Source organism: Salvelinus namaycush, chromosome 27, assembly GCF_016432855.1.
Source record: "Salvelinus namaycush isolate Seneca chromosome 27, SaNama_1.0, whole genome shotgun sequence".
Classification (NCBI taxonomy): Eukaryota; Metazoa; Chordata; class Actinopteri; order Salmoniformes; family Salmonidae; genus Salvelinus; species Salvelinus namaycush.
Genome location: NC_052333.1, coordinates 22,401,365 through 22,413,723, shown reverse-complemented (window position 1 = coordinate 22,413,723; position 12,359 = coordinate 22,401,365).

Here is a 12,359-nt window from a genome sequence, read left to right as displayed (position 1 = left end):
TGTTTGATTAAATAATTAAGACACACAGATGACTAGAGGGAGTCTGACCAGCAATTTATGTGATTGTGCCAGGCCGGGCTCAGACTTGCTGTGCTGTGTTAAAAAAAGACAGCAAGTGACTGTGACAAGCACCCATTGTCTCTCTCTTCTCCCTGCTGCAGCGACCACCACAGAACATCAAAGTGTTTATCGCACTGTCCATGATGCTTAAGCTGCAACATAATTACAGCCATGCTGTTACCAAACTCCCTCATTCGTTTAGGAAAAACATTCCCTATTCCCTCAACCCTTGCTCTCTTTATGTGACACATGTATGCATCGGATGCACGTGACCAATAGGGCCTGACCTATAGCATATCCTATGCTATGGGGTTTCATTATGTGGTTTCCTCTCTCCTCACTTTTCTTAGGCAATAAGGCAAGGGCTATTTTCTTGTCTCCTAATTCTGCTGCTGCATCCGCTCTCAACCCCAATATGCTGGTAAACTTTGCTATTATGCACATAGCAACATGGTCTAGGAAAAGGTGCCAATTCAACAGTGCACTGATGTGTTTCAGAACCGCGGACAGCGACCACTATCCAACGCAGGAGAAAGTGCATTTGTTTTAAAATAATATCATTTATTTTAGCGTTGCACCATTGTTCTCACATAATTTAACCATATACAATTTCAGTAGCACATGTCTTAGACTGATGGACTGTGCCATCCCCACAGCCTCCAACATGGATCAGTCCACTCAGACAGGCACCAATAAGACAGGTGTCTTGTATACCATGATTTTCATGTTTTTATTTGTTACTGCTCAAGCAAAGAAATCTCGGTCGACCTACAGCCTATTGATCAAACAATCGACCAGTCGACTAAATGGGTTCAGCCCTAAAATGCTCTTCATCATTTACCATGCTAGTAGCTGATGAGGATGCTCTGAAGTCCAATTACAATAGACCCTTTAATGTGCTGCTGCTTGTGGCCATATTCTGCCGTTCTGATGAGCCTGCAGGTAAGAATCATTAAACCCTAATCATGACAAAGTGCCACCTGCTTGGGTTAAAGACACACTTTCAGATGACTATTTAATGCAGAGTACTATACCACTACTGAGGCTGGGGCTCTATGAGGCTATTACAGGTTACAGTACTGAGGCTGGGGCTCTATGAGGCTATTACAGGTTACAGTACTGAGGCTGGGGCTCTATGAGGCTATTACAGGTTACAGTACTGAGGCTGGGGCTCTATGAGGCTATTACAGGTTACACTACTGAGGCTGATGCTCTATGAGGCTATTACAGGTTACAGTACTGAGGCTGGGGCTCTATGAGGCTATTACAGGTTACAGTACTGAGGCTGGGGCTCTATGAGGCTATTACAGGTTACAGTACTGAGGCTGGGGCTCTATGAGGCTATTACAGGTTACAGTACTGAGGCTGGGGCTCTATGAGGCTATTACAGGTTACAGTACTGGGGCTGGGGCTCTATGAGGCTATTACAGGTTACAGTACTGAGGCTGGGGCTCTATGAGGCTATTACAGGTTACAGTACTGAGGCTGGGGCTCTATGAGGCTATTACAGGTTACAGTACTGAGGCTGGGGCTCTATGAGGCTATTAAAGGTTACAGTACTGAGGCTGGGGCTCTATGAGGCTATTAAAGGTTACAGTACTGAGGCTGGGGCTCTGTGAGGCTATTAAAGGTTACAGTACTGAGGCTGGGGCTCTATGAGGCTATTAAAGGTTACAGTACTGAGGCTGGGGCTCTGTGAGGCTATTACAGGTTACAGTACTGAGGCTGGGGCTCTATGAGGCTATTACAGGTTACAGTACTGAGGCTGGGGCTCTATGAGGCTATTACAGGTTACAGTACTGAGGCTGGGGCTCTATGAGGCTATTACAGGTTACAGTACTGAGGCTGGGGCTCTATGAGGCTATTACAGGTTACAGTACTGAGGCTGGGGCTCTATGAGGCTATTAAAGGTTACAGTACTGAGGCTGGGGCTCTATGAGGCTATTAAAGGTTACAGTACTGAGGCTGGGGCTCTGTGAGGCTATTAAAGGTTACAGTACTGAGGCTGGGGCTCTATGAGGCTATTAAAGGTTACAGTACTGAGGCTGGGGCTCTGTGAGGCTATTAAAGGTTACAGTACTGAGGCTGGGGCTCTATGAGGCTATTAAAGGTTACAGTACTGAGGCTGGGGCTCTATGAGGCTATTACAGGTTACAGTACTGAGGCTGGGGCTCTATGAGGCTATTACAGGTTACAGTACTGAGGCTGGGGCTCTATGAGGCTATTAAAGTTTATACGCTCGTGCTCTATGGGGGACTTGAGTTGGTCACCACTACTCTCTCAACCACAGCAAGGACAACAAGCTCCTGGCTTTTCTCTCACTGACCTGGCTTGTATGTTCAGCTGGCAAATAGACTGACATTTCAGTAACTGAAATAAGGACAAAACCCAGTACACTCGTAGTATTCGTACATTAGCCTACGAGTAGTTCGTAGACCTGAAATAGTCTAGAAAAATTAAGGTCAGCACAATAATATGGATTCAAATGTTATTTTTCACCACAGACTTTCCTACCTGCAGTCTGCAGGTAGGCTACCTTCTATTTTTCCCCTTCTGAGAGTATAACCAAATATCTCAGGATCAGAGGGGGACATTATTCAGAGTATAGCAGCCTACTATAGCTACTTGCCTATATTTGGAGTGAGTATTTGGAGAGGCATAACTGAGACAACTGGCCAAGCGTAGGCGTAATCCTAGGACAGTCACAGTGTCATGACAACCGGCTGAATGTTTACACAACATCGTCACATGACAGGAAATTAATCTCACACACTCACTTCATAATGAACCTCCATCTCATGAAACAGACTAGAATAAAAGGCAAACACACCGTCCCTACAAATAAATAGAACATACTGGAATACAACAACATCCTCCCACAGAATAGACACTCCACCACACTGGTATCCTTATACTCTATGCCACACAATAAATTAAATGGCTATTTTCTTGGTTTAAAGACAAATTAGCCTAAATGTATTGTTGAGTTACAAGAATAGCAGTAGGCCTATGCTGGACTTGTACACTGATCTGTATGAGATGTGTAAACTACCCGCTTCTTAAAAGTCCCAATCCCTAGGAAAAAGGACCAAGTAAGGAAGGGAGCTGCAGCAAAAACATGTGATACAGGGAGAGCCTAATTGACTGTGTAAAGGAGAGAGAAGATTATGTAAATAATGTGATAGTGAACTCTGGGCCAAGTTCTTCTCAGATCATTAGCTACTTTAGAAATACTAGTTTAGATCACAGTCACACACACATTTCTGGAAGGGTGACGAGTGGGTGGGGGTTGCAGTGACTTACTGAACTTGCAGTTCTGTTCTGTGCTGATAACAATGTGTAACATTTCTCCAAAGACTCTAATATAATATATCATAGTAATTCACCCCATCAAGTCATCCAATTAGCCAAGGAACATAACATTGCTGTGGCCTGTGTGCTGTTGGTACAGCGGTTGGGGCTGTTGGTACAGTGGTTGGAGGGTTGATGGAGGTGGAATAAGATCTGTCTAACAGCAGATTGTGTGAAACATCAATGCTGTCTTCACACGAAAGTCCCATGTGGTCTGACTACATTTTGCCCGGAGCGGATGGACCTGGGTGGGTTGAAGTCAGCTGGAAAATCCTTGTTTTATCACTTCAGGAATCTGCTGTAGGGGTCTGCTGAGGTGCTAGGAAAGTAGACTGTTCACCAAGCGGACAGCTGCATGCAGTGTGCAGCAGACAAAGCACCTGCCCTCCACTAAGCAGCTATGGGGGTTTGCCAAATGCTTTCCATAAAATGATTTGCTCTGTGTGTGTGTGTGTGTGTGTGTGTGTGTGTGTGTGTGTGTGTGTGTGTGTGTGTGTGTGTGTGTGTGTGTGTGTGTGTGTGTGTGTGTGAGTGAGTGAGTGAGTGAGTGAGTGTGTGAGTGAGTGAGTGAGTGAGTGAGTGAGTGAGTGAGTGAGTGAGTGAGTGAGTGAGTGAGTGAGTGAGTGAGTGAGTGAGTGAGTGAGTGAGTGAGTGAGTGAGTGAGTGAGTGAGTGAGTGAGTGAGTGAGAGAGCAGGTGGGTGGGTGTGTGGCAGACACAACGTTCTACTGTTAGTATTTTAGTGATGCTGTTATAGCCAACGCTGCTATTATAGACTCATCAACCTTTTAACCGCAACTAAATTATGAGCTGGCGCGTTGGCAACAATGTAGCGGACAGGTCTGTTACAACCTTGTCAAAACATTCTCAGTTTCACAATACAGCAGCAAGCAACAGCCGGCCCGTAATATTCTCTGTCTGTCCCACTGCACTGTGATGGACAATGAGGATGCTAGCTACAATGTAACAAACCTTACCTTCCTCACTGATGCGCTGCGAATCCCCACGCAATAACCAGTGTCCACCACGGTCTAATATCCACAAGGCTTTGGCTTCACAACCTACAGCGACCCTTGCCTTTCAGATCTACGGAGGTATGATGCCTTGTCTGTGTTCAGTCGTTATATCGCTGTTGTAAGCTGCTGCTCACCGCTTCTCCTGCTGCTGCTGCTGTTGCCATGGTTATCCATTCAGCCCCTGTATCCTCTTCTTCTGCAGTGCAAAACACTAGAAGTCAGCCTCCTAGCGTAGCTTACGTTTCCCCCATCATGGCAGTAATGTTCAATTTGTCTAAGTGGTGCGCCTGGCCTGTCTCGTGGTTTAGCTTCGTGTTTATCCTCTGTCGAGGTTGACACATCGTTTCGGGAGAATGGTAACAGTCAGCATGCACAGGGTGGGCCAGTGTCCTGCCGTGGCTGCTGCATGCTTGTGCACTGTGCTTACAATTGACGGGCTGACGTCAATGCAGGCTGTGAAATTAAACACTGAAAGAGTCCACCTGACACCTTTCACCATCACTATCAACACAAATACAATAGGCTATGTTTACAGTCATTAGATTGTTAGCATTTCTTAGTTCAGTGTATTCTACAACAACTAGACTATTATGGGATTGAGAAGCAAAATATGGAGTCATGGAGTTATGAGTTCAGTAAACACAAGAAGTAAGAGGGGTGTTCCAAAACAATGACAGTAATCTAGTGATAGGGTTTACCAATGAAAAACGTTTAAAAAAAATACAAATTCCTGGTTAACAGGTTGGAGCACTCATAAACAGACAGAGATATAAATCTTATTACGCTCAGGGTTTGTTCCATGATCTGAATCCTACACAGGTATAGCCTATTGACGTTTTGACGTCACATGACAGGTTCCTCTGAGTCAAGGAGTTATGTCCGGTACCAGTAATAACATTCCCCAGCGGCTCAACATCTGTAGGTCAGCAGGCTATTGTGCAACTCATTTCCACTTTCATAGTTACTCTTCTCCATCCTCTCTCTCTCTCACACACAAGAAATAAAGAAACATAGAAAACAAAGCATAGAATAACCACCCCACATCACACCCTGACCTAACCAAATAGAGAAATAAAACGTCTATCTAAGGTCAGGGCGTGACATTGGTATCTTGAGCATACTAAAATGTTGCATAGGATTCCTGACTAAAATGCAAAAGTTGTATCTTTCACATTCAGAGATGGTACATAGGATTTCTGCTTCAAGTGGAAATTGGTCATATACATTAACCATTTACAGTTGAAGTCGGAAGTTTACATACGCCAAAGCCAAATACATTTAAATTCAGTTTTTCACAATTCCTGACATTTAATCCTAGTAAAATTTCCCTGTCTTAAGTCTGTTTGGATCACCACTTTATTTTAAGAATGTCAGAATAATAGCAGAGAAAATTACTTATTTCAGCTTTTATTTCTTTCATCACATTCCCAGTGGGTCAGAAGTTTACATACACTCTATTAGTATTTGGTAGCATTGCCTTTAAATTGTTTAACTTGGGTCTTAAGTTTCGGGTAGCCTTCCACAAGCTTCCCACAATAAGTTGGGTGAATTTTGGCCCATTCCTCCTGACAGAGCTGGTGTAACTGAGTCAGGTTTGCAGGCCTCCTTGCTCGCACATGCTTTTTCAGTTCTGCCAACACATTTTCTTTAGGATAGAGGTCAGGACTTTGTGATGGTCTTGACTTTGTTGTCCTTAAGCCATTTTGCCACAACTTTGAAAGTATGCTTGGGGTCAATGTCCATTTGGAAGACTCATTTGCGACCAAGCTTTAACTTCCTGACTGATATCTTGAGATGTTGCTTCAATATATCCACATAATTGTCCTGCCTCATGATGCCATCTATTTTGTGAAGTACACCAGTCCCTCCTGCAGCAAATCACCCCCACAACATGATGCTGCCACCCCCGTGCTTCACGGTTGGGATGGTGTTCTTCGGCTTGCAAGCCTCCCCCTTTTTCCTCCAAACATAACAATGGTCATTATGGCCAAACAGTTCTATTTTTGTTTCATCAGACCAGAGGACGTTTCTCCAAAAAGTACAATCTTTGTCTCCATGTGCAGTAGCAAACCATGGTCTGGCTTTTTTATGGCAGTTTTGAAGCAGTGGCTTCTTCCTATCTGAGCGGCCTTTCAGTGTATGTCGATATAGGACTTGTTTTACTGTGGATATAGATACTTTTGTACCTGTTTCCTCCAGCATCTTCACAAGGTCCTTTGCTGTTGTTCTGGGATCGATTTGCACTTTTCGCACCAAAGTACATTCACCTCTAGGAGACAGAATGCGTCTCCTTCCTGAGCGGTATGACGGCTGCGTGGTCCCATGGTGTTTATACTTGCGTACTATTGTTTGTACAGAAATTGGAAATTGCTCCCAAGGATGAACCAGACTTGTGGAGGTCTACAATTTTTTTTCTGAGGTCTTGGCTGATTTCTTTTGATTTTCTCATGATGTCAAGCAAAGAGGCACTGAGTTTGAAGGTAGGCCTACAAATGCATCCACAGGTACACCTCCAAATGACTCAAATTATGTAAATTAGCCTATCAGAAGCTTCTAAAGCCATGACATCATTTTCTGGAATTTTCCAAGCTGTTTAAATGTACAGTCAACTTAGTGTATGTAAACGTCTGACCAACTAGAATTGTGATACAATGAATTATAAGTGAAATAATCTGTCTGTAAACAATTGTTGGAAAAATTACTTGTGTCATGCATAAAGTAAATGTCCTAACCGACTTGCCAAAACTATAGTTTGTTAACAAGAAATTTGTGGAGTGGTTGAAAAACGAGTTTTATTAACTCCAACCTAAGTGTATGTAAACTTCCGACTTCAACTGTATGTAGTAGAAAGCGATGGGTTAGAAGAAGCCTACATAACCAACCCATAAACTAAAATTGAACATCCATATATGGCCAGCTATGTAAACTCTGACATTGATTTATCCTGCAATTGATGTCGTTCAATTGGTAACATACATTTTTGTCTTCTTCTAATGCCTCTTAAGGGAAAGTCATCTAAAAGTAACTGAATGTAATCAGATTACATTACTGAGTTTGGGTATTCCAAAAGTTACGTTACTGATTACAATTTTACAAGAGATTACATTTAGAAAGTAGCCTACCCAACCTTGATTATATCTATCACCAAGTCTTCTAAAAAGCCAATCACACACTCCGTCACGTAAGACATGTACAAGCAAATAACCCTGTCTGTGTGGACCAGGACCTTTTAATAAAATCTTTTATCTTTCTTCACCTCAACACTACAGAGGTATTCTCCGGGTACAGTAAAGGACCTACACAATTAGGATATCCTTGTTCCTCCATCACTCTACACTCTCCTACGGCATCCCTATTCCTAACCTGCAACATAATTATTAACAGAATTACACACAGCCAACACATATCATTATGGGGCACAGTGAAGGAGTGAGAGAGAGAGAGAGAGAGAGAGGGGGGGGGGAGATAAGGTGTAACAGGAGGGAGGAAAGGCCTAGAGCCCTCCAACATGTCTTTTAAGTGTTGGTAATAAAACCTAGTCACCACCTCCTCAACAGCTCCTGTCCAATGGGAACCCTTTGAAGCAGGTTTTATGTGTCTTCAGGCCCCAGTTTGAGCATCCCCAGACCTGGTACCACCAGTCAGTCCTCACCATGCTCTCCCAGCACCAGGACTGAACTTCAGGGGGAACTAACCTAAGATTCATGCCTGTGGCTCCTTTTGCTTCTTTACCTCACTCACTCACTTCTGTCTGTCTGTCTGTCTGTCTGTCTGTCTGTCTGTCTGTCTGTCTGTCTGTCTCTGTCTGTCTGTCTGTCTGTCTGTCTGTCTGTCTGTCTGTCTGTCTGTCTGTCTGTCTGTCTGTCTGTCTGTCTGTCTGTCTGTCTGTCTATCTGTCTGTCTGTCTGTCTGTCTGTCTGTCTGTCTGCTCTTAAAGCCCTGCGTCGCCCATCACACCTAGACGAGAGCAAAACATGGAGCACCACTGTGCTGTCTTGACAAGGTAAGAGCTTTTTGAATGATACATGTATTGTGCAGTTATTTACATGTTGAAGTGGTAATATCTGGGTGGATTGGCACATTATTGTGATCCACTTGGGTGTGACCTTACTGTGGGAAAATCATGAGGTCAGAGTTTAGTCAGGCTTACTGTTGTCTTACTGAGTTTAGTCAGGCTTACTGTTGTCTTACTGAGTTTAGTCAGGCTTACTGTTGTCTTACTGAGTTTAGTCAGGCTTACTGTTGTCTTACTGAGTTTAGTCAGGCTTACTGTTGTCTTACTGAGTTTAGTCAGGCTTACTGTTGTCTTACTGAGTTTAGTCAGGCTTACTGTTGTCTTGACGTAATATATTTCTAGTCTGAGGACGTGCTAGTCAAGAAATTATGAAACAGTATGACATTCTCTCTGTAGCAGTGTTTCCCAAACATTTCCCCTAGAATCCTCAGCCATTCCACTTATCTGATGCATTCCAGAGCCAGACGATGTGATTCAAATACTGTCAATAAAGGCTTGGTGATTAGTTGACCAGTTGAATCAGGTGTGCTACAACTCGAATAAATCAAATAAATGGTATGGCGTGGGGTACTAGAGGAGAGATTTGGGAAACATTGCTCGTTAGGAATCCACTCTTTTCATCACGGATAGATAAAAGAAAAAAAGTGAAATCATCAGTTTTCTAGTATCAGATTCCCCTGAACCATTGACTCGCTCTCGAATAATGAAATAACATTATATAACAAAAAAACCTAACACATACAGCACTTTTTTATTAGAAACTGAAAATACTCACGCTTGAATTTATACAGCCTTGAAATTAGCCAGTGATGTTGTGGGCTGGTACCATTATAATATTTAGCTCTGCATTGATTATAGAAGCTCCGTGGCCAGAGGCCAAGATTGAGATAGCACAGCTTTATAATCTGGCCCACACTCACGCACACACAAACACGCATGCGCAGACTGTAAACCTTGTTTTGTGGGCATTCGAACATAGGACAAATAAAGCTGATAAGCCTTAAGAAGGCTTCCTCTCCTCCTTAGCTTTCCAGTGGGCTGGTTAACTGTGTCTTTGTCATGATTTAAAGCTCTGTCAAAGATCCATCTGGCCTCTCGATTAGCCCCTGTCACACAGACAGTGTCATGTGGTGTGTGTGTGTGCCTGCTTGCCTGTGTGTGTGTCAGTGCGTGCATGTTGGTCTGTCACCTTTTGACCCACTGTGGCAATGAAAGTGACACATACACACACACACACTTTTTACTTTTATAGCCATAAAGATTTGTCTGGGGAATGCTACCAAATTATTAACATAGTAATTAAAGTGATTGATACCGCAGGGTTTAATTTGTAAGGCTGAGCAGCAGAGACTGGAATGAGGGTCCAGTTGGTGTAATTAAGACAGATGAGAGCAACAGAAGCCACGCCAGGAGAGCTGGCATACTACACGGTCCAGGCTTTGTGACGCCGGGTGACAAGGCCATATGTGTGACACCAGAGGCACAGCGAGGAGGCCAGAATACATTCAAACAATCTCTGGATGCTGGAGATGACACACTGTGCTTTTCACTCAGAGAGAGCCATGACGCAATCTTAAATATGTTTATGTTCTTATCTGTAATGCCGTTGACCTATCTTTCACAGCACTGTAGCACAGACTAGAAAATCTGGCTGATGTAGGATATTGATTTAGAATTTCCCCCTGAGAATAGAGTTGTTGAGGTTGTTGCCCTGTTGGCTTGCTTTATAGTTTGATCTGTGGTCTGACAACATAGTATGAGGAAAAAGTCAAAACACAATTGCTTTATCCAAAGATATTTTCTGCAGCTCAAGAGCTGATGTTAAGACCGCTGTCAAGCTTTCCCAGGCCACCAATGTCAAAATGTTTTTGATTCTATTGTTTGCTGTGACAGTTTATCCCCAGGGGTTGGGAGTCTATGGTGCACTAGGCATCAAAGAACAGTAAGCTTCCCTTTCCTGTATGTCACAGCATCAGACTGGATGTAAGGACAAATGAAAATTGAAATGCCCAGAAGCACAGAATGAATGTACATCTCTGTACCATGGTCCAGGGTTCCTGTCAGTGAAAGCCCTCCCCATAATAATGGTTATATAAGGTCAGGGCTGTTCTTGGCTGCCAGGCTGGTAGATAGATTGATGGGCATGGTGAGATGCAGGGCTGCCAGCCTGTAGTGATTTGGGCAGCATCCTCCATGGTGAAGGGCATATGTTGGTGGCTAACTGCCTCTTACCTCCCTCCTCTGTAGGGACCTTGCTGAGTAAGCCATTAGTCATTTCTCTGACAGCACCCCCCCCCCCCCCTCTCTCTCCCATGTATCCTTAAAGTTGGAATCCACAGCGGGGAAACTGCCCCGTTCCTTTGAAATATTACAACAACAAAGCTGTTACTTCAAACAACAAACGTCATTGCACCCACGATAGAACAGCAGAGTATTTTACCGTGATTTATTTTTCTCTTACTGCTGGAGCTCCCCGCTGCCGTTTAATATACAAAACCAAAACAATAACAAATGCGCCTGGGGGCAGCCAGTGGCGCTGTTTTCCCAAATGCAGATCTCAGCTTTAACACGGCACATTTCTTTCTAAAAAATACCTCTGTGCATACTGTCTCTGCCGTCTCACACTGCCTTGGTGCCTCAGCCGTCACTCCATATCACCCTGCCTGTCAGCCTTCTGATAGAAGAAGAGGCTGTGGAGGGTTGAGGAAAACAAGGCCAGGGGAGGGAGAAAGAGAGAATTGCCTGTTGATCGGTCTGAGGACACACAGCACAATGTTGTTGCTTTATGTAGTACACATTCATATGTAATGCACAGGAGGTTGGTGGCACCTTAATTGCGGAGGACAGGGTCGTGGTAATGGCTGGAATGGGTAGAATGGTATAAAACACATGAAACACACGATTGCCATTACATTCGCTCCGTTCCGGCCTTTATTATGAGCCATCCTCGCTTTAGCAGCCTCCTATGGTGTCGGCCTGTGTATGACAACAATGGTCAGTGGCCGGCTCTCCACAGTCATTTTCACTGTTTCTGCGTTCTACAACACAATGTCTGTCTTTACTGTGTGTAGTTATTACTTCCAAATTTCTGCAAACCTACTTAGTAATGACATGTATTCTTACTCTGGAGTTGAGCTAGTGTATTAGACAATGTACACTCGTGTCTGGCATAGATGTACACTCGTGTCTGGCGTAGATCTACACTCGTGTCTGACATAGATGTACACTCGTGTCTGACATATATCTACACTCGTGTCTGACATAGATGTACACTCGTGTCTGACATAGATGTACACTCGTGTCTGACGTAGATCTACACTCGTGTCTGACGTAGATGTACACTCGTGTCTGACGTAGATGTACACTCGTGTCTGATGTAGATGTACACTCGTGTCTGACGTAGATGTACACTCGTGTCTGACAGATCTACACTCGTGTCTGTTATATATCTACACTCGTGTCAGACGTAGATGTACACTCGTGTCTGATGTAGATGTACACTCGTGTCTGACGTAGATGTACACTCGTGTCTGACAGATCTACACTCGTGTCTGTTATATATCTACACTCGTGTCAGACGTAGATCTACACTCGTGTCTGACGTAGATCTACACTCGTGTCTGACATAGATGTACACTCGTGTCTGACATAGATGTACACTCGCGTCTGACGTAGATCTACACTCGTGTCTGTTATATATCTACACTCGTGTCAGACGTAGATCTACACTCGTGTCTGACGTAGATCTACACTCGTGTCTGACATAGATGTACACTCGCGTCTGACGTAGATCTACACTCGTGTCTGTTATATATCTACACTCGTGTCTGACGTAGATCTACACTCGTGTCTGACGTAGATCTACACTCGTGTCTGACATAGATGTACACTCGCGTCTGTCTCTGCTTATGAACATCC